We start from the raw sequence: 26,768 nt of genomic DNA on the forward strand, positions 1-26,768 counted from the left end.
GGGTGGGTCAGCTTTGTGGCCTTCCTGTTTCCATCTGGGGGTGTGGGGAGGGTTAACTCGCTGATATAACATCTGGGGGTGTGGGGAGGGTTAACTCGCTGATATAACATCTGGGGGTGTGGGGAGGGGTTCACTCGCTGATATAACATCTGGGGGTGTGGGGAGGGGTTAACTCGCTGATATAACATCTGGGGGTGTGGGGAGGGGTTAACTCGCTGATATAACATCTGGGGGTGTGGGGAGGGTTTAACTCGCTGATATAACATCTGGGGGTGTGGGGAGGGTTAACTCGCTGATATAACATTTCCTCAGAACACAGGCTCAGCTCTCCCCTCCCTCCCTGACTTCCTGGATTTTGCTTTTTCATTGTTTTTCTTCTTAAAAGAAAAGAGCTAAAGACAAGCACCTGTCTCTTTGGCTCATGCTGAGTCTTTATGCCTTGGGTGATGAGAGAGGCGTGGGAGTGGGGGGGATGGGGGAGTGGAGGGGAGTGAATGGGGGAGAGGGAGGGAGTGGAGGTTGGGGAGGCATTGGGGGAGTTATTGGGAAGCCAGGACCAGGAGGGACAAGCCACTTCTCTGAGAGATGTCTCCCTGCAGATCCCCAACCAGGAGGGGCCAGTGGATCCTGGGGCTTCTCCCTGAACTGCCTCGACAGTGCAAGGTCACACCTGTGCTAGGGCACAGACCCTAGCAGCTGTGGGGCCAGCCACACCCCTGCAGTGTCAGCTCAGCGTGGACCTGAGGACTCCTGCAGTCCTGGCCAGGGGGCCCACTTCCGTCAGGAGGCTCTGCTCTGCGGGGTTTTGTCCTCTGTCTCCGTCTGACAACATGACTCGGCTCCCTGAAGTTTGAGCGTCAATTGCTAAAGACAGAGAGACACTCAGCTCCCTCTGGGCAGTGATGGCCTCCCTGATGTGTTCTGCCCAGTCTGTTCCTGTCAAGGACAGCTTCTCATCTGTCAGCCACATCTAAAACCTCCTGCCGTCAGACCTGAGGACGGGTCCGTCCGGCAGAGCACTTAGAGACCTTACCTTTTAACCATGGACGTATCCTGATGGGTCCCGGATGAGGAGACTCTGGGTGGACTGCCACTGTGGGTGCTAGGTAAGGGACAGGACCTGAGCTACGTCTTGAGGTCATTCTGGGTGCTGTAGGAGGGAGGTGGACTGTGGGAGGCAGGCCATCAGCTGAGAGGCTACAGCCAGCTGAGAGGTGACAGTGGAAACCAAGGTTTGAAGACACAGAGTTAGAAATGGGGGTGGGGTGTGCAGAGTGGGTGTCTGATCTGAGTTGCTGAGGTGATGGGGGTGTTGGCAGAGCTGGAGAGAGCTGAGGCAGCAGACAGTGTGAGACGCCATAGGCCAGACAGGCCTGGCAGGGAACCTGAGGGTTAGTTTGTTTCTTGGATGCTGGTATTTTGTTTGTTTTGAGACACCGCCTCACTGTATTGCTTTGGCTGGCCTGAAAAATTGCTACATAGGCCCAGGCTGGCTTTGAACTCACAGAGATCAAAGTCTATTTAAACTTTAGTCCTCTCTCTGATGGGACTAAAGGTGTGTGTTTGGTTTTGAGGCAGGATCCAGGCAGTCCAGGCTGGCCCTGAACTTACTATGTAGCCAAGGCTGTCCTTGAACTCCTGCTTCTACCTCCCAAGTGTTGGAATGATAGCTGTGATCTCTCACACCCAGCTGGGGCCTGAATTCTTCCACTCACTGAAGGAATTAGGAGGCCCCAGGAATGGGGGTGGGGGTGGGGGATGTGGGAGGGGCAGGAGGGCGGTGATGTGGGGTTGGGCGTGGCTTGGCCTCGGATGGTGGAACAGAGGGTGATGATGGGAAAGCTGAGCTTTAAGAAGGTGCTGCCCGGGGCCTGCCAGACGGGAGCCAGAGCTGTTGGGGGGGGGGGGAAGCCACGGAAGTCAGCAAATGTTGGGATAAGCTGTTGGGGGGGGAAGCCACGGAAGTCAGCAAATGTTGGGATAAGCAGCTGCCCGCAGACACAGCCATCAAGGAGAGGGTGTGGGCGCCTCTCCTCCTGCCAGTCTCCAACCTCCGTGGGCAGACTGACAGGAGACCACACTGCTTCGACAGCCTATGACAACCAGCGCAAAGGCGGGAATGGGGATGGGACAGGGCCAGTGCAGACAGGGAACGCATGGTGTCCTGTGACTCTGCACTACACCGCCAAGGATGACTTTCGACTTTAGCCCTCTGATCCCCTGCCTCCCCCTCTTAAGTGCTGGGATTACAGGTGGGGGGGGTTCAACCCCAGCTAGGCAAGCGTGCTGCCAATGGAGCTGCCTCCCTGGCCTCAGGCCCCAGCACCCCTGAGGGGCCTCGCCTCATGAACACCTTGGTTTTGAAAGCTCGCGCACACACACAGGTCTGCACGTATGTGTGTGTGGCAGGGACACCTTGGTGCTGGGCACTTGAGGCTTCTCCGGCAACCTTATAGGCGGTGGCCTCTGGTTAGCCCTGGCTGGGGGGCCTGGGAACTCAGAATTGCTGGGCTCCTGTTTGAAGACAGACCCTGCCACCACCTCACCCCCAGCACCCTCCTGCCTTTTTGTAGGAAAACGGACTCGTCAGGAACCTGCTTGTAGGACGCACCCGCGCGTGCGCACCCACTCGAAGAAGAGAGACGTGAGCAGTGAGGACAGCAACTGCTTAATATGGAAAAGGGGATCCCAATGAATGCTTGGACAGGTGGGGAAGCCTACTGGAGGCCAGACAGCACAGCAGAGTGTGTGTGTGTGTGTGTGTGTGTGTGTGTGTGTGTGTGTGAGAGAGAGAGAGAGAGAGAGAGAGAGAGAGAGAGAGAGAGAGAGAGAGAGAGAGCCCTAGCACACATGGGTGAGCACTTAGGAGGCATCAAGCCAGAGCACTGGCTCCCTGGCCAGCCAGCCAGCTAGCCAGGAAACCCTGGTCCCTATGAAGAGCTGCATCCACAGAGCAGGGACACTTAGGGGCCTTGCGACGCCATCCAGTCTCTAGTGTCCCCAGCCCAAGAAGACTGCTTCCTTCATCACCCACCATTTGGGAGAAATCCAGTTTTTCCTGGGTTCTTTGCCAAACCGGTTTAGGGGATTCCCAAGGATTTCTCACACATTTCCCAAATCCACAGCAGCGGCTCTGCCAGCATGATGCCCAGGTTGGCACTCAGTTACCCCCCTTCCCACTGCCCGAGGGGGCATTTTCAGGCCGATTGCTTTTTCCTCCACCCCTCCCTCCCTTCGAGCTGGGACAAAGGCTTGGTTTCCTTCATCCGCAGTTTCTGGCTAAGAGCAGGCCAGCTTTCCGTCAGGTCTTCCCACGTAAAGAAACGTAGCAGAGGCACCTGCTGCTGGAGTCTCTGTGACACTCCCCAGCCCGCTGCCAGTGGGCTCCCACCTCAGTTAGGACCCCCCCCTTCCCCCAGTTAGGACTCACGCTAAAGCCACTCACTCTCCTGAGAGTGCCTTCTGCTGTGGCCTGTGACACCCCCCCTCCGAGTACAATGCTCCCCACTCCAACCTCCTCCCCCTTCTGAATGGAAGGAAAGTGACAGAGAGGCCATGGTACCTACAAAAATCACACCCCCAACCAAACTTGCCCATTCCCAGCCAGACACGGCTAAGTTGGAAAGGTCTGTCAAGTTGATCCTTGGCCCTCGGGGACAAAGAACTGCCCCTCCCCACATGACTCCAAGAACACTTTTCCATTTCTGGCTGTTACAGTTGAAAGTCGCTCGGGCTCAGCTCAGCTGTAGCTCCCTTTCGTGAATGTGGACGTCTTAGCTGCTTTTCTGTTGCTGTGATAAAGACCATGGCCAGGCAACTTATAAAAGAAAGTGTTTTGTTTGTTTTTGTTTTTTATTTTTTTCAAGACAGGGTCTCTTTATGTAACAGCCCTGGCTGTCCTGAAATTTACTTTGTAGACCAGGCTGGCCTCGAACTCACAGAGATACACCTGCCTCTGCCTCCCAAGTGCTGGGTGTTTTGGTTTAGGTTTTTTTTCTTTAATATGTGTGTGTGTGTGTGTGTGTGCGCACGCGCCTGTGGTGTTTAGGCACACATGCTACCATGAGTGTGGAGGTCAGAGGTCAACTTGAACTTGCAGGAGTTGCTTCTTTCATTGCACCTTTGGGCTTCAAGCATCGACCTTGCTTAGGCAGTCAGGTCTGGTGTAAGTGCCTTTACCTGCTGCCCCATCCTGCCTGCGCCTTTTCTCTTTTTAGATTTATTTATTTATTATGAATACAACATCCTGCCTGCATGTATGTCTGCAGGCCAGCAGAGGGCACCAGATCTCATTATGGATGGTTGTGAGCCACCATGTGGGTGCTGGGAACTGAACTCAGGACCTCTGGAAGAGCCGCCAGTGCTCTTGACCTCTGAGCCATCTCTCCAGCCCCATAGGGGTATTTTGACCCTGTGCAGAAATGAAGGGCCAGGTGTGGGGAAGGCTCAGAGGGTACAGGCCACCGAGGCTGATGATCTGATTTTGATCTCTGAGACCCATGTGGTGGAAGGAGAGAACCGACCTCCCCAAGCTGGCCTTTGACTCCAAGTAGATGAGCACATATCCTATAATAAAGAACGTAACACAGTTTACAAAGAGCTCTTTTGTGCCGGGCGTTGGTGGTGCACACCTTTAATCCCAGCACTCGGGAGGCAGAGACAGGTGGATTTCTGTGAGTTCGAGGACAGCCTGGTCTACAGAGTGAGTGCCAGGACAGCCTGGTATACATAACTTTAAAGTTACAGAGAAACCCTGTCTCAGAAAACAAAACTTAAACAAACAAGCATCAAAGAGCTCTTATCTTTTAGAGACGTTGTGGGTGCTGCCATTTCCATAGTCAGCCTGACTGGATTAGATCACCTGGGCTCATCTGTAAGGATGTTTCCAGAAAGCATTGGCTGAGGAGAGAAACCCCACCCTGAATGTGGACAGCGCGATCCTAACGGTGAATAAGGAAACAAGAAAGTGAGTTGAGCGTCAGTCTTCATCCTTTGCTTCATCCTTTACTGACAGTGGTTGTGTTGAGACCAACGGACAAACGGGACAAACAGCCTCACATTGCTGCTGCCACGCCTCCCCACAGTAGTGTATGTCCGTCTGCCCACTGTGAGCCAAGGTAAACCCTGTCTTGAGTCGCTTTTGTCGGGTATCTTGTCACAACCACAGTAACTAACACAGATACGCGGTGAGACATTGACAGAAGCAATGGTGTGCTGATGGGACTTGCTTCACGACAACGGGAGAGTGTGGCCATGGCGGTGTTGGCAGCGGCCACCACTTTCAGGATCTTTCCATTATGCTCTGCATTTGTCTTTCCTTTTTGCTTTTTTGCTTTGTTTAGGTTTTCTCTGTGTAGCCCTAGTTGTCCTGGAACTCACCTGTTCCAGGCCGACCTCAAACTCAGACCCGCCTGCTTCTGCCTCCCGTGTGTTGGGATTGAAAGTGCACGCCGCCACAGCTGGCTTCCCCCGGTGTTAATTCTGTGTACGCTCGTGGGCATGTGCTTGTGTCAGATCTCTCTGCAGCTGAAGTTACAGGCAGTTGTGAGAGGCCCATCCTGCGTGCTGGGAACTGAACTCAGGTCCTCTGCAAGAACAGGGCTTGCTTTTAAACACAAAGCCCCTCTCTCCAGCTCCATTTCTGGTTTTGAAATTCTCCATTAAAAAAGTTTTGAAAACCTTAAGCCTGGTCTGTCAAGACGGATCAGTGGGTCCAGCGTGGTGTGTAGTTGGTGCCTCTGCAACAATTCTGCCTTCATCTTGGGGCTGCAGGTGGAGGGGAGAAGAGAGCCTCGAGCTGAGGCCCCTGGGAGGCAGGCGATGAGGGGTCTGTTCTGCTGGCTGAACAGCTGCCAGGGCTGGTTACTGTCCCCTGCCTTGTGGTCTGACATCTTCATTTCAACCTGCAATCTGGTTCCACCTGCCGGGTCCCATTAGCAGGTGACAGGCATTCTTCAGGCTGCAGGAGCAGGAGGGAGAAGAGGACCGCTCTCCAGGGTCCCTTCGCTGCAGGGGGGTCACTTCTGGTGTTAGGCTTCAGCTCATTCCCGTTTGGTCCCTGTCTCCCCTTTGGGAGGGGCGGCACAGGCACCCTCAGACGATCTCCTTTGTCTTCTCCTGGAGTCACTGAGGTTCAAAAACAGTTCTGGAAGAGAGGAAGGTAGGGGTGTTCTCTCCCTCACTGGAGAGCTTCCCCAGGTGCATTAGAGACAGGGGCTAGGAGGAAGGGCTGCTCAAAGAAAAACAGCACCCATGGGGCACGGGGAGCAGAGGATAGAGAGAGGAGGGAGAGGGTGTCAGGAGGGAGGATGGGGCATGTGGAAGACAGAGAATCCAGGGTGGTGGGCAGGGGTGACAAGCCACGGAGTTGGCTGTGGCTCCTGAAGCCTGGAGGGGTCACCACAACGGGACGCCTTTAATTTGGGGCACAAGCCCCTTTTCTGCATAGCACTTTGCCTGGCATCAGAGGGTCAGTCTGCAGGCCTGGGTATTGTACTCACTCTCCCTTGATCTCCACCACCCAGCCTGACCACAAGGCTTCTTTCCCCAGGCTGCCCTGGTGGGCCCGGCAGCTTGTTCCACAAGCTGAGGTGCTGGAGGCGAGTCTAGGGAAGCTCAGGAAGGTAGCTGGGAAGAAAATGGTAGCTGTGGTCTGAGGCCCTGCCCCAGGCCTCCCCACACTCACCCCTGCACCAGGTCTACAGTGTGCCCCCATTCCCGGTGCCCACAGAACCCAGAGTCCCAGGAGGCCTCCAGTCACTACTGTGATCCCAAGAAGGCTGGAATGTTTCACCAGGAGGAGCTACCCAGGCCTGGCCACCTCCCTTGGGGAAACAGACTTGAGTTTGGGCTCTCACAAAGCCACTAACTGGCTGTGTGACCCAAGATGAGTTGTTGGAATCTCTGGGTTAATTTGTTTGCTGGGAAGCCAAGTTCTTTCTCTCAGGACCCTAGGCCAGAATGATAGGTATAGATAGTGGGGTTCATGGGCATGCGTGGTCGGGATTATCTCCAGGTTCTTATGTCCTGGGGAAAGCAATTGGATGAAGACAATAAGAAAGAAGGGAGCGGAGGGATGGCTCAATGGTTAGGAGCACTGGTTGCCCTCCTACAACGTACAGAGGCTTACAACCCTCTGTGATGCAGGCCCTGGGGTCCAGCCAACAAATTAGCGCAGAGATGGCCGGGCATAAGGGTTCACAAAACACCCATAACATAAAATACATAAACAAATCTCTCTTTCTTCCGAGGCAGGGCTTCCCTGTGGCTTTGGAGCCTGTCCTGGAACTCGCTCTGGAGACCAGGCTGGCCTCGAGCTCACAGAGATCCTCCTGCCTCTGCCTCCCGAGTGCTGGGATTAAAGGCGTGTGCCACCACTGCCCGACAAAATATATAAATAAATCTTTAGCTGGGCACTATTACTTTTAATCTCAGCACTAGGAAGGCAGAGGCAGGTGGTTCTGTGAGTTCAAGGCCAGCCTGGTCTACAGAGCGAGTTCCAGTATAGCCAGGGCTGTACAGAGAAACCCTGTGTTTGGGAGGGGTGTGTGTGTTTGGGAGGGGTGTGTGTGTTTGGGAGGGGTGTGTGTAGGGTACATTTCCAAGGGAAGAGGTGGGCTGAAAGCAGGAGGAAGGTTAACCACCCAACAGCTCTGCACACAAATGAGTGGAACCTTCATGGGTCATTTGCATTATGCATATGTTTCTTATTTGCATATATTTGCATGTTCTGACTTTCTGGAGCTTGGTCTATCTGTTCTGCTGGCCTTGGTGGGGATGACTGAGGGAGGGGGTTGGACAGGTTAGTTCTGGCTTTCTTTTTTTGCAAACAAGTTTCTTTTATATACTAATTTTGCAGCCTGGTGTGAGGCTTTTCAGACCTCACTATCCAGCAGCTCCTTCCCTGAGGGGGAGACTGCTGCAGGGGACTCCTCTGAGGGTTCTGAATGCTTTAGGGACCTGTCTGGTCCTTTGCTTCTGCCTTGTTCCCTGCCCCAAATTCAAGTCTGTCTCCCAGGAAGCCACTTAGGTTCTGTGAGGACTGTCAACATCCGGTCTTTTCTATCAAATGCTATAACATTTGTGTTTAGGACAAGGAATTTAAATCTTTTTATCTCCCTCCAACTTGTAGAATTTTTATGGCAATGTTTAAACCCCCCATGCAGCAAACTTTGTTTACACATAGGCCCCCACTATATTCCAGAAATTCGATGACCTGGAGCAGTGATCCCTTCCTGTCTCTCCTTCATTTCCTGTGGTCGATTCTTTTCAGACTAGCCAATTGGACAATAAAACCTAATGTATGTCCTGTCTCATGTATTTGATTTTCTAATCGTACCCTCTTGATCAAAAGCAAAGTTTGCCTTGTCCAGACATTTAGGTTGGAGGAGTGGCCTTTCTTTGCAACCCCAAACTTATTTCTAACAAATTGCCCTACATCTCTGTCCTTACTGGGCTGAGCATCGAGCCTGCACTAGGCCAGGAGGCCGGAGAGGCTTTTGCTGTCCGTGTGTTGCGTAGGTCTTCCAGAACAGGCTTCTGACAGAACCCGCTGGATTTCTGGTCTGGATGTGGACCAACCAGCGGCAGCCAGGGAAAGAGGGCGAGATCAGAGATTCAGCCCTGCTGACCAAGCAGGACCAGAACATTTAGGTCCCTCCCTCTTTCTGGCCCTCCTCCAGGCCAGGCTTTATTAAGGCTGGTTCTTCTCTATCCCACAACCCCCAGGGACAACTGTACCTTCCTCCTCCTGGTCCCATTTACTTATCCAGCTACTGAGCAGGCCTTACTTGTTGTTTGTGACAGGGTTTCATGTAGTCCAGGTTGGCCTCCAACCCACTGTATAGTAGATGACTTTGAGCCCCTGACTCTCCTGAGTGCTGGGCTTACAGGGCACACACTACGCCGTCTCGTCTGTTAGGTTTGGAAGCAGGGTCTTGCTATGCAGCCATGACTGTCTTAGCTTGAGGTCCTCCTCCATCTGCCTTCCGGAGGCTGTGATGACAGGCTTGTGCTACTGGCCTGGGTCCAAGCCATCATTCTTGATGGGCTCCTGGGGCTCCTGTTTCCACTTCAAGATCTTGAGAGCCCTGTGCAAAGCCACAGTCACTTTGAGATTTCACCACCTGCCTTCCTTGGCTGGCCTCCAGGGCCTTCCATCCCTTCCTCGTGTCCTCAAGGCCACAGGACCCCAGGCTTTTGGTCCAATTCCTCAAAAACCGCATCCACAGCTTCTTCTCTTCAGGCTCTGTTCCCGCTGCTCCCTTGGCTGGGGTCCTTCAAGGCTGATGGGAAATGCCATCTTCCCTCTGGCTGCCTTTCCTGATTCCTCAGGTGGAATTAATTGCCACCTGTGTTCCCATTGTACCTGTAAACACTTCAACGGCAGCCTTGCCACCCATCTATCAAGGCTGCTTTATCTGCAGAGCTTCCGGCTGTGGCTCTTAAGCGCCTGGACAATGGGAACTATCTGATTCAGTTAAAATTTTGCCCTGCACACAGTAGGCACATAATACATGCCTGTTAGGTTGAATAGATAATCGCCATTTACATCACGCATGAAGTGCTGGCTTTCTTTTCAAACGTTAAAAATCACTATGAAAATATCCCCCCCCACTGTTGAAAGTCCATAACAATACCTAAGTGAGTGCAAGTACTGCCCACCGGCTCCCCAGCTGGAGCCCGGGCAATGCTGGGAGCTTTGCTGGGTACCACACTCCTTCTAGTCCCCTCCAGAAGCATCTGTGCTTGTTGGGACAGCAGGCTCCTAGACGGAACCCACAGGGATTCCGTACTTGGGGGGAGTGGGAGGGGCGTGGGCTGTAGTGTGCAAACTGGACGAGGCCACTTAAGATGCCCAGACAGAGCCAGTGCCATCTGTCCCGGCTCCAGGGCGTGACCAGCTCAGGCAGGAGTGGGGGTGCTATCATAGACCCCACATTATGTCTACACCAGCTCGTTTCCTGTCAGGGGTAGAGAGCAGGGCTCTCAGCTAGGACACTGACTCGGTGTGGAAGGCTGGGGTTGTGGCTGCGCTGGTAGAATGCTTGCTTAGCATGCGGGAAGCCCTGGGATCCCTAAGAACACACAGAGTAGGTGTGGTGGTGCTGGGGAGGGGGGAGGGAGGAGGAGCAGGAGTTTGCTATCCTTGGCTACATAGGGAGTTTGAGGTCATCGGCTTAGATAGGCTTGATGGTGGTGCACACCTTTAATCCCAGCATCCAAAAGTCAGAAGCAGGCAGAGCTCTGTGAGTTCAAGGCCAGCTTGGTCTACCCAGCCAGTGCTACATAGTGGCCCTTTGTCTCAAAGGGGAGGGGGTAATAGTTCTCTGATTTTTTTCAAGCAAAACATATCAGCTAAAATAAATCAACACTCCCCCTCCATGACTATGTCCTGAGTTAGTTCATGTTCAAAACAGAGAGACTCTTCTGGAAGACAGCATCAGTGTTCAGTCCGGAGTGAGACCCCCCCCCCCCCCAGATGTTATTGAAGACCTTCATTCTGCCTTACAAGCTTTTGTCATTTTGGTTTTCTAAGGTTCTGGGAGATTGAACCAAGCCTTATTTTATGCATGCCTAGCAAATACTACCACCAGGCTAGGGCCTTGCAGAGCAAACCACTTCCCATCAGGTGCTTCCTGCGTGTGAATTAAGCCAGGGGAAAAGTCTACCTCGGAAATACACTCTCAGGAGAGAACTGTAACAAATGTCTATTAGGCACCTTCTCGGAGCTGGGCGCTTTTCCAGACGCCGGGAGTACAGCAGCCAAGAAAGCTGGCGTAAACAGCAACCCTGTTGGAGTTTACATTCTGCTGGGGGAAATGGGCAACACACACACACACACACACACACACACACACACACACCACACACACACACTCACACACGCACACACACACCACACACACACACCGCACACACACCACACTGCACACACACACACACCACACACACACACCGCACACACCACACCGCACACACACACACACACACCACACACACACCGCACACACACCACACTGCACACACACACACCACACACACCACACACACCACACACACCACACACACACACACACACCACACACACACACACACACACCACACACACATACCACACACACACACCACACACACACACACCACACCGCACACACACACCACACACACACACCACACACACACCACACACACCACACACACACACCACACACACACACACACACACACACACACACACACACACACACACGCCCCGCGGAACTAAAATGTATGGTGACAAGCACCATGTTGAGGGCTGAACAGCAGCTCTCAGAGGCTTGGGCCCTTCAGGCACCGCTGAGAAGCAGAGGCAGGAGTTTCCCAAGGTCCTTCATGACCAAGCACACCGCTAGGCTTTGAAGGGGCTTCTCACTTTAAGACAAAGAACGCAGACCAACCACAGGGATCCTGTGCCATGGAGGGGGGTGTGAGCTGGCTTCAGGTGGGGGCAGGGCAGGGAGAGACAGTGGATACAGGGTTTGGAGGATGTGCTGGTTGACTTAGACCTATCCCTCAGTGAGAATACGCCTCCATCAGATCCACATTGTCTGTGGGCATCTTCTTGATTAACAATTGGTGTGGGAGGGGTAGTGCCACCCCTGGGCTGGTGGTCTGGGGGTGTCAAGCCAGGAGGAGTAAGCTAATAAGCCGTACTCCTCCTCCTCCATGGCTTCTGCTTCAGTGACCTGCCTCCGAGCTCCTGCTCCGATTTCACTCACTGACAGACTGTGGTCTGAGAGCTGTTAGCCATAGTAAACCCTTTCCTCCCAAGCTGCCAGGGTCACGGTGTTTACCACAGCAACAGACTAAGCCAGGAGCTTCCTAGAGAAGGTGTTCTGAAGGATGAAGACACCCATAACTATGGGGGGAGAGAGGGAGAGGGCGCCCAGGTCTGGGAAGAGGCAAGACCACCTCCTTTATCCCATGCCCAGGGTCTAGTCTGAACTCAGCAGACATTGAAGGGTCAGAGACCTTTACTGTTGGGTGGAGCCTGGGCTTCCGAGTGGGCGAGGCAAGTGCTCTACCGGAGAGCTTCATCTCCAGGCTGAGTCCCTACTTTCTGCACCTTGCGCTAAAGCTACAGACATGTGTTAAAGTCCCTGGCTCACCCTTGACCCTTGGTAGCACATGGACATGGTTCCTCTAAGTCCCCATCCCCTCCCCACGGCCAGGCTTACCTACCCAAGAGATGTTTGTGGCAACAATTTAAAAAGGATAGGTTTTTATTCAGATAGCACCCCCGCCCCCCAAAAGGTCCAGACAGGTCTTTCTAGAGCTCCCCAGGGCTCACCCCACCAGCTCCGGGCAGCTCTAGTCCCTACAAGGGTCAGGGAGGCATGGGTCAACTAACAGGTCTAGCGGGCCAACGGGCAGGATGGGAATAATTTTGTGGGGATGGACAGCAAAGCTGGGTAGATTGTGAGAGCCTGTGGGTTGGGGTCTTGCAGGCAGATAGCCGCTGCGGGCTCTTTTCCTCCAGCCTGGGCTCGTTAGGATCATAGGCGGGGATGGTCAGTGGGCCCTGGAGGGCAATGTGTGGGGAAATAGCAAGCTTGTGGGGAGTGGAGGCTGATGAAGTAGCCAGGCCATCGTTTACCCGTCCTGATGGCCTCTACATCCCCAGCGGTGACATTTTTGCTGCAATTACTTAAGAAACAAAAGCAAAAACAACAACAAAAAAACCCAAGTTCATAGTGCCTCCCCCAGTCATTTTTATATTTATTCTCCATGAATGAAGAGGCAAGATGCGTCCCAATGGACTACGGTCAGAGTATCACTTCTCCCTAGTGACGTGGAGCTGAGGACGAAGGGGAGATGTGCAGATCCCGGGGCCCACCTGAGCCTGAACCTCACCCCTCCTGGTCTCCAGCCACGGCACCTCCCTCCCAGTCCCCACCCTAAACTTACCTTCCATTCCACGCACCACCTCCCAGCTGGGATTCCTGTTACATTTTTCATCTTCCAGGTTCCTTCATTGGCTCCGTCTTTGGCTCCACCCCCTCGTCTCCTTCTTGTGGGGCTGGGGATGGAACTCGGGGCCTTGTGTTAGGCAGGCCCCTCTGTTGCCGAGTCACATCTGCCTCCACGAGTGGGTTCTGGACCGGTGCTCCTCCCCTGAGCCATGCTCAAACCTTCTCTGCCTCCCCAGCTTTCGTAGAGCGAGCGCTACCCCCTCCACCTTCTTCCCAGCCCTCTCCCTATTTTATAGATGGGCAAACAGAGGCCCAGGGAGGTGAAGGGACTTTCCAGGCCACAGGCTCATGCACTGGAGTGCTCTGGCCCCAGAGGCCAGTTCCTAATAGTGACATATGTGACATGACTGCAGCTTGTGACCCTGCCCAGTGGACCCCCAGCCAGGTGTCGCTTAGTAGCTACCCAGAGAGCCCCAGGTCCAGCCGGAGTCAGGCCTTGCCCCGCACCCCCTCCCTCTTTGCCTGGGAACTGCAGGAAGGTGCATCCTGCCCCGGCTTGGACCTCTCAGGGATGCGGTGAGAGTCTGGGGGGGGGGGCTGTTTTCTGGGAGAGGATAAGTTCTGCTAATACTGTGGGAGTCAGATAGCTTCTGTCGTCCCCGGATGTATGTGCAGGACAGCAGCCTAGCCTGGTGTGAGCTGGGTGCTCACAGATACCAGCTGCAACTCTACCCTGCCCTCTTCTGTGTCAGGCGTGTCAGAGTGTCGTCCACGTGCGCGTGCGCGTGTGTGCGCATGCGTGCGTGTATGTGTGTGTGTGTGTGTGCGCGCGCGCATGTGCACATGTGTGCACGTGCGTGTGTGTATGTGTGTGTGTGTGTGTGTGTGTGTGTCCCGCTCTGAGCTGCCTGGCGCAGCAGTGAGGCCGCAGCGGCGGGGCTGGGCTCACGGGTCTGGGCTTGCTGGTATCCGATTATGCCCTGATAAATATAGGCTCCAAGAAATCAGGAAAGCATACCCAGTGACCGCTTTCCAGAGTGAGGCCACCCCGAGTGACTCTGGCTTGGTGCCAGGCCTGAAGTGGTGGTAGGGTCTTGGGGAAGTTCTGGGCCCCTTTCTGTGGTGCCTTCCAAGCAGGGGTGTCCAGGGGCCTCTCAGGGGGTTCTGAGTAAGAACCTCTCTCTGTCCTGGGAGGACGGAGGACAGAGGCCGTGGCCTCTCTGAGGGAAGTGCTCAGGGCCGTAACGGTCAGCTCTCTCCCAACACCACACTAGTCGTGACAGGAAGAGAGTGTGGGTCCTTCCCAGTGAGGGAGATGGGAGACAAGGCTGCATGGCTGTCTGTGGAGGTAATGGCTGCCGGTGACATCGCCAGGTGAGAGTCCTATAGTTGACCACAAGCCCTCCTGCTGAGTGGTGGTGGGGTGTAGTCTCTGCCCCTGCCATGCTGAGTAGTGGTGGGGTGTCATCTCTGCCCCTGTCCTGCTGAGTGGTGGTGGGGTACAGTCTCTGCCCCAGCTCTGCTGAGTGGTGGTGGGGTGCAGTCTCTGCCCCTGCCCTGTCCACTTTGGTGACACTCTTGATTAGCAGGAGGCAATGGGAGCCACATTCCCGGACATTCAAAGCTTGATCACAGGAAGACTTCCTGCTGCCCCTGGCTTCCTGGGATACTTGTTGGAAGCCATCTGCTGTGACATGAAAAGCCCAGAACACCTCCAGAGATCCAGGTCCCAGGCATGCTAAGTGCCATCAGCACATGCCTGGCAGCTCGTGGGCAACCGGTCCTGGAAGGGTGGCCACCTCCAGGGGGACCTCTAGTGTCACGCAGGATCGAGTGGAGCCTGCCTGGGTTTGCAGATTCCTGAGTGGAGCTGATGACTGTGGTCATTTTAAGCCGCAGAGGACCGGGGGAGGTTTGTTATGTAGCAACAGACGCTTCGCAAAGCCAGACTGTCAGCAAAGCTTGTCAGCTCCACCTTCTAAATATACCCACACTCCCATCACCACCCTCCCCACCCAACTGCCAGTGCTCGCTGTGAGATTCCAGCAGCCTCCAGGCAGGCATCCCCTCCCTCGCCTGACCACTTGCTCCTGTGAAGGCTCGAGTCAGATCCTATCCCTCTGCTCCGCCTTTGGCAGCTTCCCCTTGTATGACCTTGTCCAGTCCTTCCTGTGGTCAGATGCCTCCCAGCCCTCATTCCCTCATCCTCTTTTGGCCTCTCTTCTGGTGAGCCCTGGACCATCCAAGTTCACTGCTGCCCAGGGGCCCTTGTGCCCACGGCTGGCTGAGCCTGCAGCTTCTACGCTTCCTCCATCCCAAGTCTGGTCAAATCTCCCTGGAAGGACCTCCTGGCTGCTCTCCTCCCCACTCCCTGTTCTGCTGTGGTTTTCTCTGTTGCATTTCACTTAATTGTCATTCTATCCTTGATCTTAGCCAAAGCTGGAATGAGACAACTCTCCTCATACTATATATTTACTCTGTTAGTACAGATTTCCAGGCAGCAAGTGTGAAGAGTCCACAGAAAGAGAGTCCGACTGTGTTGTAACCCAGTTCTGACGTAAAGAATGGGGGAGCAGAGGCAGGCAGCCCTCTAGGGCTTGGTAGCCCATCATCTTAGCCTGTCCGGTGAGCTCCAGGCTGTTGGGCCCCAGCCCCCACAGGGTCTCTGTGAGTTGCCTGTCAGCCAATAACCACAGGTGCATCCTGTTTTCTAGTCCTGGCTGACAGCCCCGGCCCTGCCCCACTGGCATCAACCTCTAATGATGAAAACACGAACTCTTACACCTGGGGTTTCTCCACCGTGCTGTAAGTCTGTATGTAAGGCTGCTCCCTGCTTGCAACAAGACACACAGACACGCAGACACACAGATACACACACACTCTCTTAGCACAAACAGCTAGACATCTTGTCTTTCATTTAAATCTCCAGGCTGTCTCCCGATACATTAAACTTGCTCGTGGCACAGTGGGGACACCATCTTGAAAGGGTGTGTGTGTGGAGAGCTCACTCAGTTGTTCAGAGCACTGGCTACTCTTCTAGAGGACATGGGTTTGCTTCCCAACACCCACATGATGACTCACCAACATCTGTAACTCCAGCTCTAGCAGATCCATCACCCTCTTCTGGCTTCCTCTGACATCTGCATCCATACACACACACACACACACACACACACACACACACACACACACACACACACACACACACACACACACACACACAGAGAGAGAGAGAGAGAGAGAGAGAGAGAGAGAGAGAGAGAGAGAGAGAGAGAGAGAGAGAGAGAGAGATCTTATAGACCTGGTGCTTTGTCATCTCGGAGGCAGGCACCCGGTAGGAGGGGCTTCTTGTGCTTGCTTTACTGGGAAGTTCTAAGCACTGAACTCAGCATCTGGCCTACAGCGGGTGTTAAGCTTACGGTAGATGGGCTGGGGGCTTGAAGTTTGGTTTGCTGTCCTGCAGACTGTGGTTCCCACAGTCTCCTGAGGCCTTGGGCTGGGGTCACAGAACAGAGAGAACCCTGTGGCAGGCTCAGGGGGCTCAGGCTGCACTGCCATGAAGGCCCCGCCCCTAACACCTGCTGTCTCCCCCAGACTTACCTGCCTTGGTCCTTTGTACCTACAGACGGAGGCTCTTGCCTCAGTGTCTTTCCACCGTCTCCCCTGTAGACCCTTCGCACTCGGGCACCTAAGCTTGCCAAGCACCCTTAGAATCTGTGAGGGCACAGTGGCGGGCAGAGTGTGCCCAGGGCAGGGAAGCCAGGGAATGAGACTTGAGTTCTCCTTGGAGGCAACGCCTGGTTCTAGGTTTCTTTACTTGGATCCCAGAGCCCCATCCCACCCCGAGACAGTTCACCCTGAATTCTGAGGCGTCTTGCATTTGAACACCCTGTGGGAAGTTCATTTCTTTCTTTCTTTTTCTTCTTTCTTTATTTCTTTCTTTCTTTCTTTCTTTCTTTTTCCTTTTTCTTTTCTTTTCTTTTTTTTTGAGACAGTTTCTGCTATGTATCCCTGACTGGCCTCTGACTCTGAGATCTGCCTTCCTCTGTGGTATTACAGGCATGCCACCATGCCTGGCCCTGCTTCACTAGCTTAGGCAAAGGACGACACTGGACTCTGCTCCTCCTGCTTCTGTGTCTGAGTGTTGGAATGACAGACTGCACCACCAGGCCTGGTCTGTGCAGTGCCTGGGGTGGAACCCAGGGCTTTGTGCTCCTAGGCAAGCACTCCACCAACTGAGCCACATCCCAAGCCCCAACAACATTTAAACCGCTTCCCCTGGCTCTGAAGCCTGAAGTCTTTCTCCCCACGCAGGCTGAGCCACTGGCTTCCCTGCTGGGAGCTAGCCCAGCTTCCAGCCACTTTGATTCGGGCTTCAGAAGGCAGGTTGTGGATTCTGTCTGCGTCTGCAGGGTAAACCTTGGCCCGGAGTCTCCAAAAATAAACCTCAGTTTAGCTTTCCAGAACACACAGTTTCTTGTCTTTGTCTGTTTGAGGAGGCTTGGGCACCGGAGCTGGGTAGATGAACCTGGGACAGACGCAGAGTAGCCCTGGGTCCAAAGCACACTCCCCGTCAGTCTGAGGTAGAGGGTTTAAGAAGAGCTGTTATTTCACTTACCTCGAAGGCAGAGATGTTGGGGGCTGGACTAGGAAGGAGGTCTGTAGCTCAGCGGCAGAGCAGGGTCACACAGGTGTGCACATCTGGAGTAGGGCGGCAGCCTGGGGAGTCAGCTCCTCCCTCGGAAGCCAGGCGTTTGTGGCCCTGTGGGTTTGTTCCCTGCAGAAGAAAAGTAGCAGGGTTTGCTCAGCATCCTCAGGCTGAAGGCTCCCATCTCCCCAGGGACGAGGCAGAGGACAGTCAAGCAGCAGTGGTATCTGCAGAAACTGGAGGCGGCAGCGGTGAGTCAGGGACTTGTGCCCAGAGAGTAACAACCGAGTAACCAACTGCAAGCCCGGCCTGGCCTGTCAGCTCAGCGCAGACGCGAGACCTCAGGCCCTGTTGCACTAATTCAAGACCCCAAGAACCAGCAAGCAGAGCATTGACCGCTCCTGTGCCCGCCCCCCCTCAGGTACAGGGATGATGCCTTCTCCCTTGGCTCTCTGAGAGGGGAACAGACACTGGCGTCGGGAGCTGCAAGAGCATTCCCAGAGGGCAGGGTGAAGTGTCAGAAACGGGCAGGGGACAACAAGCCACCAGACAGGGGCTTGGGGAGACGGAACAGTGGGTGACAGTACTTGCTCTGTACGCATGAGGGCCTGAGTCTGAATTCAGAACTCACGTTGAAAGCTGGGCAAGGCTGCGCCTGGACGCCAGCACTGAGGAGGTGGGGACAGGTGAACCCCAGGAGCCGGCTGGGCAGCTAGCACAGCCCCCGAGACGAGGCTGCAGTGCAGGGGGAGAACCCTCCTCAAGGTGAGGATCTGGAGCAATAGAGGTCGCCTGATGTCTTACACATGTGCGAAGTGCACATGCCCCCCCCCCCCCCGTGGCACACTTCCTCTAGCAAGACCACACCTCCTAATCCTGCTCAAGGAGTTCCGCTGCCTGGTGACTAAGCGTTCAAATGTCTGCGCCTATGGGAGTTGGAGCCTTTCTCAGTCACCACATCCTCCCTGAAGACTCTCCCTGAAGAAAGCCGTTTCCCAGCCGCCCGGTCTGGTTCTCACAAAACAAGATCAGCTTCCTTTGTAGCTCAGAAGTTACCAGCATGGCTGTTTGTTACCCTGGGAGCCCCTTGTCTGTCATTGCATGGGCAGGGGGGTCCAGGCATGGGGCTGCACACAGCCAGGAGGGGGACGCAGGCATGGGGCTGCACACAGCCAGGAGGGGGACGCAGGCACGGGGCTGCACACAGCCAGGAGGGGGACGCAGGCATGGGGCTGCACACAGCCAGGAGGGGGGTCCAGGCATGGGGCTGCACACAGCCAGGAGGGGGATCCAGGCATGGGGCTGCACACAGCCAGGAGGGGGGTCCAGGCATGGGGCTGCCTCTGCTGTCAGACAGGGTCTCCATGATGGAGAACAAGCTTCCTTAGTTCTATCCTAGACTGAGCTGTGTGGCCCTGATGATGTCCTGAGAGATGAAGATCTGGGGACCACACTGGGCTCCTCACACCCATGTTCACACCAGGTTCCTCACACCCATGTTCACACCGGGCTCCTCCTCACGCCCATGTTCACACCGGGCTCCTCCTCATGCCCAGGTTCACACCGGGCTCCTCCTCACACCCAGGTCCACACCGGGCTCCTCCTCACACCCATGTTCACACCGGGCTCCTCCTCACACCCAGGTTCACACCGGGCTCCTCCTCACACCCAGGTTCACACCGGGCTCCTCCTCACACCCAGGTCCACACCGGGCTCCTCCTCACACCCAGGTTCACACCCGGCTCCTCACGCCCAGGTCCACACCGGGCTCCTCCTCACACCCAGGTTCAAACCGGGCTCCTCACGCCCAGGTTCACACCGGGCTCCTCACACCCAGGTCCACACCGGGCTCCTCCTCACACCCAGGTTCACACCGGGCTCCTCCTCACACCCATGTTCACACCGGGCTCCTCCTCACACCCAGGTTCACACCGGGCTCCTCCTCACACCCAGGTTCACACCGGGCTCCTCCTCACACCCATGTTCACACCGGGCTCCTCCTCACACCCAGGTCCACACCGGGCTCCTCCTCACACCCATGTTCACACCGGGCTCCTCCTCACACCCAGGTTCACACCGGGCTCCTCACACCCAGGTTCACACCGGGCTCCTCCTCACACCCATGTTCACACCAGGCTCCGCACGCCCAGGTTCACACCCGGCTCCTCACGCCCAGGTTCACACCGGGCTCCCCACGCCCAGGTTCACACCGGGCTCCTCCTCACGCCCAGGTTCACACCGGGCTCCTCCTCACGCCCAGGTTCACACCGGGCTCCTCACGCCCAGGTTCCACAGGGCTCTGTGGCTTCAGGCGGCTCATCTCTAATTTGAGGGGTTAACAATGGCCAGTGCTTACACGGTTCTCTGTGTCCACTCCTCGTTTCCCACTACTGTGACTGCCTCCATCCGCCCATCCTTACACCCGGAGGGCAGGTCGACTCAGCTGCCTGTGGTGCCCTCTCCTTGACTACCGGAAGGAATGAGGGGTCAGTAAGTGTATGTCCTGGGTCATTCCATTGAATAAGCTGACAAAAGCTATCAGAAGATCTATCGTTTAACGGGAGATTAAAAATCAACAAGAGCAGCCAGGTTCTGACCCGGAGTCTCAGTTCTTAATTTAATTTCTTTTGCTACTCAGATCAGAACATTAAAAAATATTAAAAGTGGCCATATTTGCTCAAGGGTTTTCTTCTTTAAACCATTAATTGATCTGGTCAAAGCTTTTCCATCAGCTATTTCTTCAGGACCAGGCTTCTCATTTTAAGTCTCCTGTGTCTCTCACAGGGAGGGGCCAGGCCTCAGAGGACAGGAGCCTCCTACAGGGCCCCTGGTTCCCACAGGCCAGTGAATGCTGCCATTCCAAAATCAGAGAGAGGGGCCTCTCCCAGCTCTGCACCTGATGGGTCAGAGCCAGGGTGTCCAAAGCCTTGGGCTTGCACCCCACAGGGGTCAACCTGCCCCCCCCAGTCCCCGTGGCTTACAGATGTCCCCTGAGGCACCCGCTGCCGTCTGCAGTGCTGACCGCGGACCCCCACTGTCACAGCTCAGGATTGCTCTGCTCTGCATACACCAAATGTAATGTCTTTGGTTGCCTTCTGTTGTAAAGAGCACAGAGCCACACCCCGGGAGCTACAGGCCAGTGGCTTCATTTTGGCTAGTGAGTGATCCAGGGCCTATCTGGTGGTGGCTTCTTCTGACAGTGCAGGGCACTGCATGGCCACAGACAGGGACACTGGACCTCCTAACAGTTTGTGAAGTATGAGATTCGACCCCTCTGGGGAAGCTGACGAGGGGCCAGCACTACCTTGGTACCCTGACTTAGGAACACAACGTGTCCTGGGAGGAGGGGACCCTGGCTGCTGTGTGCTGGGGTGCAGATCCCAGAGACAGTCTCACCTGTGCGAGGCAAGCTGAGGGATCTGGCATGTCAGAGCCAACACCATCGTCAACAATCTCAGCCTTCATAAGTCAGAGAGAGAGGAAATAGAATGGGGACCACTCGGAAATGGAATTCTTGACAGCGGTTTAAAATTAATGAACTCACAATGCAAGTCATCAAGATAGATTAAATGCACACACCCGGTGTTGGCTGAGAGAGAGAGTGTGGGCCCTACCAAGCTGCTGGCTGTTTATTAAGATGTAAAAATGTACCTACAGCATTAGGCATTGCTTATGGATGCACACATAGGTAGTAAATATTTAAAAGCACACAGGGGAATAATACTGAGTGGCTACCACTGGAGAGGGAGGGGACAGGAGGCAGAGGATTGCCCCGCATGCACAATGCTTGGAAATACCGTTTGTGTGAGCCCATAAGTGCATGCATATTGTATGCATACATATTTATCTAATGGTTGGCTTTTCACTTTCTATTTTATAATGAGCATGGGAACATGGTTCGCAATGATGGCAGAGTCCCCAGTCTGGACGCGCTGTGATTTATGAGTGCACATTCTGTTGTCACATGAACACTGCTCCTCTATTTTCTCATTGTCTTTATAAATACAGGTTATTTTCTTGAAACACGAAGCTGGATTGTGGGGTCAGAGATCTGATTTTTCTGTTTTTCTTTTTCTTTTTTCTTTTTTTTTTTTAGAAAAAGATTTACTCTCCTCCTCCTCCTCCTTCTCTTTTTGTTTCCCTGGCTGTCCTGGAACTTGCTCTGTAGACCAGACTGGCCTTGAACTCAGGTATTCTGCCTTTGCCTCCTGAGTGCTGGATTAAAGGGGTGCACTACTACACTTGAATTTCTTTGATTTTTTCCTTATGTGTATCCCCGCATGTCTGCCACTTATGTGTGGGCACCACACAGGGCGCTGGAGGCCCTGGAACTGGAGTTATGGACACCTCTGAGCTGCCCGACACAGGTGCTGGGAAGCTAGGGTCCGTCTGTCCTCTGCAAGAGCAGCAAGAGCCGGTAGCACGGAGTCTCCCTCTGTTTCCTCTGCTCTCTCACAGCTCCCACAAAGGGAACTGCAGAGAGGAAGACTTGCTTTCCCTCGTGGCTGCATCGTGCCGCTCTCTGTGGCGGGATGCTGTGGACAGAGCACAGGGCTGTTGATCGGAACGCATCCACAAGAAGCAGAGGGGATGCTGGGTGCAGCGGGCTTTTCATTCCAGGGTCCAGGCCCATGGTGTGGAAGAGCTCAATTCAGGTTGCCACTCCCAACCTCAGGTAAACTCTACAACACCCTGACACGTGTGGCCTGAGATGTGACTTTTTACGGTTAACCATCGCTGGTGACACAGCTCAGGTGGCTGGAGGTCCAGTTTGCTTCCAGCATCTACTAAGCTGGGTGTGGCCGCTCACTCTTGAAATCTCAATGCTCGGAGTTCAAGGTCACCCTCAGCTGCCTAGGGAGCTTGAGGGCCAGCGACCCTGTCTCAAACAAACCAAAAACCAAAATAAAAACAAGAACAAAACATTATTAGGAAATTCCATTGTCTACATGTATGAAATGCTTAACAAATAATGAAAGAAGAAAAATAAAAGGATGATGACATGAAACCAAACCAAACCAAACCCCCAGTCCTTACTGTCTCACTTTTCTGGTGCTCCAATGACAAATTATAACCAGCTCGTGTTTTCACAATCCAGGAAGCCAGAAGTCCTTACCAAGGTGTTAGCACGGCGGAGCTCCTCTACACTCTAGAAGGACATTCCCCCTTGTCTCCTCAGAACATGGCAGAGCTCCTAGGCACACTCTAGAAACATCCTCCTTGTGTCTTCAGCTTCCGCCAGCCAGCAGCATTTCCCGGCTTGCAGTGACCTTGTCCCTTGCTGGCTAGCCCTCATCAGCTCCTCTGTGAAGCCGGAGTTCCATATAGGGTGTGAAGGCATTTGGGGCCAAAGTCAATTCAAATTCGCCATTTTAAGACCCTTACCCGAGATCCACTTCTTACCCTATAAGTAAATATCCCTTTAGCATCTGAGGTTGTACTCACAGGCTCTGGGTTTAGGCAGCGAATCTGTCTTTGGGAGTGAGGTGGGGTTTTTTGTTATTTTATTTTGTTATTGTTTTTAACCAACCACACTATTCTTCCAGCTCAGAGCTCCAGAGGATGGTCTCTAGGGAGACTCCGTCCTGTGCCAGGGCTTGAACTCAGGTCCTCAGGCTTGGAAACAAGCTCCCTTACCTGCTGAGCTACTTGGACTGCCCAGAGCAGATTCTTGACTTTATGTCACATCTGCTGCGCGGCCTGTGTCCGAGAACATGCGGAGGGTGTCGGGGATTGACAACACAGACTCGTTCAATGATATAAAGAAAACTTTAAACAGGCTCCAAAAAGGTTCAAGAAAACCTCCTAAGAAAAGCTCCCACCAGAGAAGCTTCTGCTCTCCCATCTCCCCTGGCTGGTTCTGCTCTGACACCAGAGGTGGATGTGTGTGGGTTTTGAAGGTGCGGTTAGTCTTTGGACAAGGTCGAGGTCAGGGCGGTTTCCGTGGGAAGGCCTTTTCCAGGAACTTATTGTATCATTTTTAGTAAACATGTTTTTACTAAACATTGTCTTACAGCTGCCTACTCCCAGGCAGAAGGGGAAGTGGGCCTCTGCTCAAGGTCTGGTGTTCCCACATTATTACAGGAAAGGACTTCAGGATAAGTCAGTGTGAGCAGATTTGGAGTTTATTAAAGACATATTTAAGCATGAGAGTTAAGAGCGGTGCTCAGAAAGCCAGACACATCCAAGAGCACGGGTTTGGGATTCTCAAAGACACCCGCGGCCGATGTCTTTGCAGTGGCCGTGTCTCCTGGTTTGGGTAGCAACTGAAGTCACATTTCAAGGGTAATGTGTGTCCTGAGCACAGCTGAGGAAATAAAACTCCAGGTGACAGAGCAGCAGGGAAGTTGTTCTTACTGTACAAACTGGTTTGATCTTGTTTGAGACTCTCAGATGTGTGGGAATGAAGTAAAGCTGTTCTTGAAGGCTTGGAGCAGGCTCATTGCTACTTTAATATTCTTGTCCATGCAAGGAATATTGACTTGGTGCCGGCAACTTTCCCAGCAAACATCTGTGCTGGAACTGTGGATTCTCAGATGGCAAGAGGCCTGACGAGACTCCTGAGGGCAGGGCTTTCCTCTCCTGGGCTCCTGTGTCTTTTTTTCCTTCTGCCTCTCTGTGTCTGTCTGTCCGTCTGTGTGCATGTATACTAGGCACTGACATTGGGTATCCTACTCAATTGTTTTCTGTTATTTTTTGAGACAGGGTCTCTCGCTGAACCTGGAGCTTGTCAACCAGCGAGACTACCCAGAAGCTCCTAGGATGCCGTCTCTGGAATTTGAGTTTGAATCAGGACCTGAGCAAGGCAGGCAGATAGCAGAGACCACCTGTAATCCCAGCTACAGGCTGGTCACTTTGGCCTGCTGTCTGTCTCTGTGTCTGTCTCTCTCTCTCTGTCTCTGTCTCTCTCTCTCTGTCTGTCTCTGTCTCTCTCTCTCTGTCTCTGTCTCTGTCTGTCTCTGTCTCTCTCTGTCTGTCTCTGTCTGTCTCTGTCTCTCTCTCTGTCTCTGTCTGTCCCTGTCTCTCTCTCTCTGTCTCTGTCTCTCTCTCTGTCTGTCTCTGTCTCTCTGTCTCTGTCTCTCTCTGCCTCTGTCTCTCTCTGTCTCTGTCTCTCTCTCTCTCTGTCTGTCTGTCTCTCTCTCTGCATGTGTGTGTGTGCCCTCGCCTGCCTGTTTTTGTGCACACCACGTGTGCATGCAGCGTCTTTGGAGGACAGAAGAGAGCACTGCACCCATGACCTGGAATCCGTGTGACCATGAGCCGCCTGATGTCTGCTAGGACCCGGTCTGGATCACCTCTGTGAGAGCATCTCCCCAGCCACGCTTTTCACACGGGGTTAGGAACCTGGTCTGGATCACCTCTGTGAGAGCATCTCCCCAGCCACGCTTTTCACACGGGTTTAGGGACCAAACTCTGCTCACATCATTAACACTTTACCGACTGAGGTGTCTACCCACTCCGTCCTGTCTTTCTGTCCTGCTCCCTCTAGGGTGCTCCATATTTGGGGGTTATAGGGTAGAACATATCGAAATATTTCTCCTGCTCTGTGACTTCCCTCCCCTCAGCCTGGGCAAGCTCAGTCCCATGGGTGCTGCCTTAGGGGAGGGGTGAGTGAGGCGCAAAGAGACCAGGGTTGGTTCCTGTGCTTGCTGGGGCTCGTGGCCTCACCTGTGCACAAAGCCTCCCAGGTGCCACTCTCAAAGGCTGGCGTTTATGCCACGTGCAGTGTTTATTTAGTAATGGATTCTTCCATGTCACCAGAGACCTCCTCTTTGTCAACAACTCCAACTGGGTGTCCAGCATTTGTGTGTAGATGTGGGACCCTGAACTCTTTTGTGTGTGCAGGTGTGTGCACAGAGGTTCATGGACCCGCTAGACCTGGTCACTAAGCACCAAGGGCCCTTCTGTTTTCTTCAGTTTTTGAGACAATGTTTCTCTGTGTGTCCTGGAACTCACTCTGTAGACCAGGCTGGCCTCGAACTCACAGAGATCCGCCTGCCTCTGCCTCCCAAGTGCTGGGATTAAAGGCGTGCGCCACCAACGCCCAGCACTTAACGAGATCTGTCTCTGTAGCTCAGGCTAGCCTGGAATGTTGGGCAGTCCTCCTGTCTCTGCCTCCTCAGGGTTGGGATTACAGAAATGAACACAAAGTCTAGGTTATCAGCTGCTGACCATGAGCTTAAACAAAATTTATTCTAAATATTTCATAAAAATGAAGTAATAAAGACATCACTCACAATGATTCACATATAAAATCCCAGCACTCAGGATTTAGAGTTTGAGGCCAGCCTGAGCTACCAAGCGAGGCTATCTAAGAAAACATTGATAATAATATTAATTATTATTATAAAGTATTCTCCAGGCGGTGGTGGCGCACACCTTTAATCCCAGCACTCGGGAGGCAGAGGCAGGTGGATCTCTGTGAGTTCGAGGCCAGCCTGGTTTACAGAGCGAGTTCCAGGGCAGTCAGGGCTACAGAGAAACCCGGTCTCAAAAAATCAAAACCTCCCCCCCACCAGAGAGAGGGGGGCGGGGAAGGGAGAGGGGGAGAGAGGGAGGGGGGAGAGAGGGAGGGAGGGGGGTCGGGGGGAAGGGAGGGGGGAGAGAGAGCAAGCTTGAGGTTTTCTGGTGGCCGCTCCAAGCCGCCTTTCTTTCTGCTGTGCCCTGGGGGTTTCAGCGTGTGGATGAATTCCCCCCAACGGAGATCAGTGTGCAAGACAGACCAATGAGCGCCAAGACCGGGGAACTCAGCTTCTCCCTGGCCTCCCAGCACCCCTCCAGGGCTGCTCCAGCGTAGGCAGAGGGAGGCCGTTTCCTTCACCCCTGGGGCAGCCAGCAAGGGCCGGCGGCAGCAGTGCTGATGTGGCCATTCTCCCTGTGATGGATGGCAGCCGGCTCGAGCCGCTGTTCCAATTTGTTCCCAATTTGGACAGCCGCTTTACCCACAATTCACCTTGTCAGGGCCACAAATCACTGCGGACAATCAGACTAAAGGAATGGAGAGGCCCCAGGAGAAGGGTCCAGGCTGTGGGGAGACCCCAGGCTGGGGAGCAGGCCTGTGGGGCTGGCGGGGCAGCGCAGGAACTCCATTCTGACCGCCTCCCACCAGCCTGCCTCCTGCCTCTCCAGCCAGCCCAGTCTTGGCTTGTCCCCTCGCAGGCCCTCAG

General features: G+C 54.0%; 2 long non-coding RNA genes across 2 annotated transcripts; one reads left to right on the top strand and one right to left on the bottom strand.

Moving 5' to 3' along the window:
- Positions 1–538: 538 nt before the first annotated feature.
- LOC110343684 lies at positions 539–5,684 on the top strand. The gene is made up of 3 exons (XR_002385998.2): positions 539–1,106; positions 2,574–2,707; positions 4,810–5,684. It is a non-coding gene; the product is annotated as an uncharacterized LOC110343684 (long non-coding RNA).
- On the bottom strand, positions 4,985–17,808 carry LOC121134311. Its single transcript, XR_005871383.1, has 2 exons — positions 17,572–17,808; positions 4,985–6,145 (listed from the first exon to the last, which is right to left on the bottom strand). It is a non-coding gene; the product is annotated as an uncharacterized LOC121134311 (long non-coding RNA).
- Positions 17,809–26,768: the final 8,960 nt, after the last annotated feature.

Source organism: Mesocricetus auratus, unplaced genomic scaffold (genome assembly GCF_017639785.1).
Source record: "Mesocricetus auratus isolate SY011 unplaced genomic scaffold, BCM_Maur_2.0 Super-Scaffold_100027, whole genome shotgun sequence".
In the NCBI taxonomy this organism is placed as follows: domain Eukaryota; kingdom Metazoa; phylum Chordata; class Mammalia; order Rodentia; family Cricetidae; genus Mesocricetus; species Mesocricetus auratus.